Genomic DNA, 7,952 nt, shown 5'->3' with positions numbered 1-7,952 from the left:
TTAACAGCCCCAAGGCAATTGTCTTTCATTTACTGGTATTTAAATAGATTAGGTGCTGCATTCTCTATCTTTTCTTGGCAAACAATTTTCTTTAAAAAGTTAATTACTATTAAGTTAATCAGTCATGCATTCTGAAAACTGTGTTATGTAGTAAAATGCTGTGCTTTTTCAGCACAAACAAAACAAAAAATGCTGTGCTTTTTCAGACTTAAAACAATACATGGTTGACTGTGAGAACATAATGAGTATGCACAATGTAAAGGAATGTTTACTGTGTAATGTTAAAGTGTAAAGAAAATGAGCTAGATTGCACAGTGAAATATACCAACATCATAACCAATCTTTGGAATCTTCTGTTTGGTTTATTTACTCAAATTCTTTTTAATATACTACAGTTTTCCTGGGAATCATACATTTTTGTAAAACTGCTTCAACTTAAAAGTCTTCTAAAAATATTTTTGATATTTTATTTCACATTATAACTGATTGTCCTACATTTGTAGAATAAATCTGCAGGTATATTTTACATTCTGAAAGAAAACTCCAAATGATGGGTAAATTTTGCAAAAGGCCACCATTAAATGGTGAACTCCCCTAATTATATAATAAGAGTGACTTTTCAGGGTTTTGGATTATGAATAAGGGTTATAAGTAAGGCCAGAAACATGTAGGTATTGGGATTGCTTTGCTTGAAATAACTATCTGCATTGTCAGATGGAATAGTAAGATAATTGTGTTTTTGTAGTACATCTAAAAATTCAAATAATGCTAAATATGTTTGCTATAATAATCAGATACAGAAGAAACCCAGAACTTATTAGATAAATAAAAGCACTTGAAATATTTTTGTTCTTATAGACTTCTTTGTTCTGAGTGGTATATTTATATTTTCAAAGACTTTGTTTGTCTAAATTCAACAGTTTATAGAAACCTATTTTGAAAATAGACTGTCCCATTTTTTGTGTTTTTTAGACCTTTATAATTTTGTGCATAGTAAATTAGTAACTTCAAACTTACATTTTTTTAATAGTGAATCTGGCAAATATAAAGGAAAGCCGCTTCTTTTGTTGAAAGAGAGGTCTGAACATATGGAGAGCACATTGCTAAGAATTTTAGAACAAGGTTTTAAAAGTTTTTCCATATACATTTCATGAGGATTATTTTCATCACAGTTTATATTTTCCTTTGCAAAGAGTTGTGAAGGTTATTTATAGATCTGAGTTTTTAAAATTCTTTTTTTTCTGCTTTTATATTAGCACTAATTTGGAAAGAAAATAGTGTTTGATTATCATAATTTGACAGAGGTTTAAGAAGTATTTTATGTCAGGTCTAAACAGTTGAAAAATATTTTACTGTTTGTTAAAATTGCATTTATTATTTTCCAAATGTAAAATTTAACAGGAATATATTGAAAGGTAGCTATGCTCAACACTGAAACCCCAATGCAACCCAACAGTGTATATTAAAATAGCAACTTTAGAGTTTTCAAAACACATAAATATGTGGAGTCTGAAGACTTAACAGCTTACAATTTATTCAGACCAGGCATGGTGGTGCATGCCCACAACCCTGTTACTTGGGAAACTGAGTTAAGAGTATCACAAATTTGAGACCAGACTAAGCAATTTAATAAGACCCTGTCTCAGAATTAAAATGCATAAGGGTTGGGGGCATAGCTCTGATATAGAGTGCTCTTAAGTCAATCCCTACTACACCAGTCCAAAAAAACCACCAGAGGCATTTCTGCCATTAATCACCTGATGACTTGGCTTATTCTTGGTATTCAGATGTCCTTTTTCATCTACAAGTAAATCAAAGGTACCTCTAGAGTCTTCAATATTTTAAGTTCTCTTTGGTAACCCCAAAAAATCAAGATGTGTTCCACATCTCCCTTTTCACCACAAAAAAACCTCTACCATTAACCTTATATGAATTGCTTTTTTTCAAAGCACTACAGTGCATTACCCCTTTTTGAATTACAACTGATTTTGAAACTGAGTAGAAATTGCTAAAAGTAAAATATCTGTAAGGAACCCATGAAAATCACACCGGACACAGGAATTGACGTAAGGGGGTGTATTAAGCAAAAAGAGTGTCTCCCTGAGGGGTAAGAGAGAAAATGAGAGAAAAAGAGAAAGGACACACACAAGAGAGAGCGTGGAAAGCAAGGAGGAGAGAGAAAGAAAGTGAGTAGGAGAGAGAAAGCAAGAGAAAAGATGATGGGGAAGCTATCCTTAAGCAGTTGAATTCTGCCAGGCTAACAGGGGAGCCAATAATGGAGAAGGATACTTGCAATCTGACTGATAAACCAATATGTAGCTAGGATGTTCACAGACTGACAAGTAGTTGGGAGGTGGGGAAATGGCTGCAGTGGAAAGGGGTGGGGAGAGCAGCTTTCAGACTGACAAGCTAGGTTGTGATGCAACATAAAGAGCAGGGGAGCAGCTTTGTATTACAATATCCATGAGGTAAGTGTTAAAATCTGATTGAATTATTTTTATAACTGGTAATTTGCAAGGGTAGGCAGCCCCATTCTCTCTGATATCTGAGACTTTACATAAAGCCACCAAGTCCAATGCCATATTTAAAGGTGCTGACCCAGATCAGATTGTGTTTTAAGGGAATAATTGCCTGTGTTTGATTGACATACTGGAATTTTATAATCAAACTATAAGCTTTAGTAGTATAGAGGATATGTCTGTTTAGGCTGCTTTCTCTAATAAATGAACTATTACTATGAAAAGAAAATTTTGTATTTATAATATTTATTTTCATAGAAAATGTTGGTAAATGATAGATGCTTCAAATTGAACAATGAACTAAAATTGAGAAAACAACCCCAAATAGAAAAGGCATTGTCCTTAAAATGATATAATTTCTTGTTTTTTTTTCTTTTACTATTCTAGACCAGTTGCTTTTCTACTTACCATAGCTTATGCTAATATTAAAGTATATGTTGATATCTGTAAGACTAATTTTTGCTTATTTGCTTTTGTAGCTGTTTCTATACCAAATTCTATGTGGGTTAACTTATTGCCACAGAAAAATGGTGTTGCATTGAGTCTTGAAACCACAGAACCTTCTCATTAATGAAAAAGGGGATTTAAAGCTAGAAGAGTTTGATATAGAATGATTAAATATTTATAAATTCCTCCTGGTGGTTAGGAATAAAAGAACAACCATTTTCACAACATGTTATCATTTTCATGTGAGTTTGGAAATTTTCTCTGAGCCCACTGAACAATATTTGACAGAATTTTGTGGGTGGTTTATGTTGGTTGTTAGCAAAAAATACTAAAAGGCATGGGTTCCCAGCTGTGGCCCATGGACCACAGGTTTCTGATACCCTTTCAGTCAGTGTCCACAGGTAAAGATATATTTTCAGAATTTCACTAAATGTTAATTGCTTTTTTCCTTGTGTTAATATTTGCACTGCTGATCCATAAGCAATAAGAATAAAACTGCTCTTTCCTGGTATACGTTCAGGCAGTGCCACCAAATTATATCATGGTATTCTTTACCACTGCACATTCTTAAAGAAAAAGTATGAGTTACACTTAAAATATTTTGCCAAGCAGTAAAATGCATTAATTTTTTTAAAAAATTTCATCCTTGAGTAAATGAATAGTATTTTTGTGTTTTATATGTCTGATGAAATGGAAATTATATAAAAGCACATGGACTGCACAGAGAAATACTACAATTATTGCAAGGAAAATCTTTTGGGTGATTATTTGGCTACAAGCTTAACTAGCCCCCACCCTTTTTTTTTTAAGGAACATCATTTTTCCTAGAAAAAATGACCAACAGAAAAACTATGGTTATTCAGACTTAGATATTTGGCAGGTTTTTCTTGTTATAATTAATTAAGCTTGTCACTTCAAGGAAATCAACTGTAGGTATTTCTTGACAATACAAAAATTCAGGTTTACAAATACAAGTTACATTTTGAATTTTTAGATCTGCTATTTTAAGCTTAATATGTTCTCACTACTTAGACATTTTTCTGATGAGGTCTGTTGTGATATTAACAGATAGAGGGATTTAAAAAAATTTAAATAAATATATAAAAATTTCAATCTATAACTCAAGAATAAATATTTTTCCAGTATCAGTACCTCATATTATAGAATCATGCATGGTAAAACATTCACTTAAAGTGCAAGATAAACCAGTGAATTTTCACAAAAGTATGAATCATTTATGGATATAATTTAAGTTACCATTTAACATTGAAGAAAGAGCTTAATCTAATTCTAATATATCAAAGAACACTATCTACAATAGTTATAAAATATTATTAAAATGCTTCTCCTCTTTTCAACTTCATATCTGTGAGATTTGATTTTCTTAATATAGCTATATATATTATGATATATTGTGATATGGAGTAAAACAACATATCACAACACATAGAAAGCAAAAACAAATATAGAATACAGATGTCTTCTATAAAAATAGACTCTAAACAATTTATTAAATTTTTAAAAAATGCCATTCTTAACTAATTTTTTTGGAAAAAAATTTATAAAAATGTTATTCATGCTAACATGAGAGGTGTTTTAGTGCATAACTAAATGTTTTAATTTTTCTCATATTTTATGGCAAAAATCAGCAGTAATATATAAGGGTAAAATACTTGGGGTCCTTAATAATTTTTAAGAACTTAAAATGAGTTCCAAGACCCAAGAATTTGAAATCCACCTCTGAAAGGTAGTCCCTTTATATACTTGCCACTGTAAGGAAAATCCCACAGAACCACACCAGACACGGGAAATAACATAAGGGAGTTTATTAAGCAAACACAGTGTCTCCCTGCAGGGTAAGAGAGAAAATGAGAGGAAAAGAGAAAGGAAAGAGAAAGGGCATGTGCTAGGGAGAGTGTGAAAGCCTGGAGAATAGAGAAAAGTGAGGAGGACAGACAGAAGGATGGGAAAAAGATTGCAGGGAAGCTATAGTAAACAGTTGAATTCCACAGGACTAACAGGGGACCAATATTGGAGAAGGATACTTGCAAGCTGACTGATGAACCAATAGCCAGCTAGGATGTTCACAGATTGACAAGTGGTTGGGAGGTGGGGAAAATGGCTGCACCTGATGGGCGGGGGAGCAGCTTTATACATTACATTCCCCCATTTCTTTTTTTATAAGAAAATCTTTTGCTCTCCAGTTCTTTCCGAAGCCTCTTTTCTTCCTGCCTAAGTGACTGGGACTGATTTTGCAGGTGAAATGTAAAAAGTCCATTCTCCTTCCAGACTTCCAAAGGCAGATGGTTTTCATGGACTTAATTTCCTCGATTTGACTGATCCCCTATTTCTACACTAACTGTCTGTTCCCAATTCTGACTTCATTTACCCCTCTAATTCTAGGAACTCCTTCACTGCTGTAGGGAAAGGGGGTGATGACCAATCTGGCTTCTTCAAGCTGGAAAGGGGTGGCATGGGGCCAGAAGTTTGGAGTTCTCTTTTTAGGAATTGGGTCAATTGAGGGGTCCATGTAGAAGTCCGGTTGGGAAGAGCAAGTTGTAAAGGCATCTGGGGATGGGTGTGCTTCTATGAGAGAAGAACAAAGACAGGAGTACTGAAATGAGATTGATACAATATAAATTTGCAGAATCTGGAACATACCAATGCGTATCATAAAGGTGACAGAAGTCAATAATTCCTCACCAGGGGGTGGAAGAATTGAGAAGTTGTTCCCATAATAAGGCCTAGCAAAGGCTGGAGAGGACAAAGCCTTTATTTGGGAACTTTAACATTGTCCAGGTTATCAGGAATGTAAACACAACATTTAGTAGAGATCTCTATACTTCTGTTACTAACAAACATAGACTAAGCCTACTTGTGTCTGTAGGCTTTAAACTGACTAAAACTTCTGACTCTGGCAGTTTCTCTTGATAGTTATCAGGCACATTTGCTTAAGAATCTCTTTTGTAGCTTTTAGTCTTTATTATAGTGGACTAACACCAGTGAATATCTTAAGTTGCATTTAAGTATTATTTCTTTTAAATGCCCAAGAATGGCTATATTTTGGTCTTAACTGTTTTGCTAGGTGTTTAAGATCAAGTTGGTCAAAGTGACCTGTTCCTGTCTGTTAAAGAGTCAGCTGAGTTTCCACAGGGGTCACTCATAGGGAACTTAAGCACAGCTTCTTAGTCCATTAATGCCATTGGTTAGGTAGGGTCTCCTCGATGAGGTGGCTTTCCTTGAAAGCATCAGGGATGTCTCCCTGTTTCCTTCACCCTCCTCTGCAGCAGGTACACTGAATGGTTTTTCCTCTAGTGGTCTCATCAATGTCCTTGCTCAGGAGGTTGTGTGACCCAGAGCTGCAAATCTCCTTAGAGAAGTTCTCTTGTTCCCTGGGTTCAGACTGGCTTTGAGGGCAAGACCCAAATATGGACTTTTCTTGACCTCTGTATTTAATCTCAATCTCTAAGTTTGATCTTAACCATCAAGCAAGTCTGTCTCACCAGTCATAAGTAAGAGTACTGGGCTTTAACTTCAATATCTATGACTTTACAGTTATTTACCTCCTTTTATCTAATTGGGGTTTACATTATCTGTCCTATAGGTGATGACTTACTATTCCAAGTTAATTTATGGTGTTCGCTCTTGAAGAAGTACTTCTGCAAAATATTGATCAGGCAACAATTAGAGTTTACTAGGAAAATACAAAATGGAATCACCAACAGTAAAACATTCAGTTTGTGCAATAGCTATCTTGAATTTTGGCTAATTTCCCATTTGAGATCACAGTAATCTTTACAACAAACATCAAACTTTTGAACACAACTTTAAATGAGTTAAAGTCTGGCTTACTTTGGAGCCATTTTAATTGTAGCAGAGTTGTGAGGCAGAGTCATATCTCAGGTAACATTGGACTTTTCAGTGAGGGGCAAAGGAGTATTAGAAAATAAAGGGTTATAAACACAGATTTTTAAGATTAAGCTGAGATCAGATGGAGCTCTGTTCTGTGATGGAAATGCAGATCTAAAGAGTTATGTCAGCAATCTAATTTTAAGGGACTTGAAAGTAAAACAAAATTGGATGTTCTTTTTGTTTTGAGTAAATTGTTTCCACAAGAAGAAGAAAAATTTTTAGATTAGTTTTGAAATTTTTGTTAAAAATATTTGGAAAATTTCACTAAATTTTCTGAGTATTTCAGGTTATTACTCAGTAATGGATTAAAAATTTACTTTTTAAATGGTGATTTTGTCTTTGGCAATTTGTATACCTCTAATCACTTAGTATTTTGCTATTGTTTTGAATTTTTATTTGTATTTTCTTCCTTACAAAGGAAATGAATGGGCCACCTATTTTTAAACAAAAAAATTACAAATTATTTACATATGCTTTCATCGATCATACAGTCTTTTCTAAATAGTTAATATTGTTATTTCCCTTTTAATTGTCCCCACCCCTCCTTCTCTCTTTGTCAAACTTCATTTACTGCTCTTTGGCATAATCACAAAATAAATGGCTATGACAGAGAAATATTCATGAGTATTTGAAATTCAAAAGGAATGTCAAGGATCATCAAAAATCCATTTTTACCTGGGAATACTCTGAATGCTTTAAATTTTGCCTCTAAATTCTTTAAAGGAAATAAAGCAAATTTTATCTTCTTACACTCTAGTAAGAAATTCTGATTACTGCCAGATGCATTGATGCATTCCTGTAATCTCAGTGGTTTGCAGACAGAAACAGAATGATTGCAATTGCAAGAACAGCCTCAGCAAGGTAACAAAGCCCTTAAACAATTTAGCAAGACCCTGACTCAAAGCAGTAGCTCAGTTGTAAAGTGGCCTGGGGTTAAATCTCCAGTACCCAAAAAAGAAGAAAAGAAAAAGGCAAAAGAGAGAATAGAAATTCTGATATTTTCATGAGATAATAAAATCGACTTTGTTGCTTTTGTTATTTATTTATTTTATTGCATAGTAAATGTACTTGGGG

This window comes from Sciurus carolinensis, unplaced genomic scaffold, assembly GCF_902686445.1.
Source record: "Sciurus carolinensis unplaced genomic scaffold, mSciCar1.2, whole genome shotgun sequence".
NCBI lineage: Eukaryota > Metazoa > Chordata > Mammalia > Rodentia > Sciuridae > Sciurus > Sciurus carolinensis.
Note: the sequence above shows the minus strand (reverse complement) of the source record.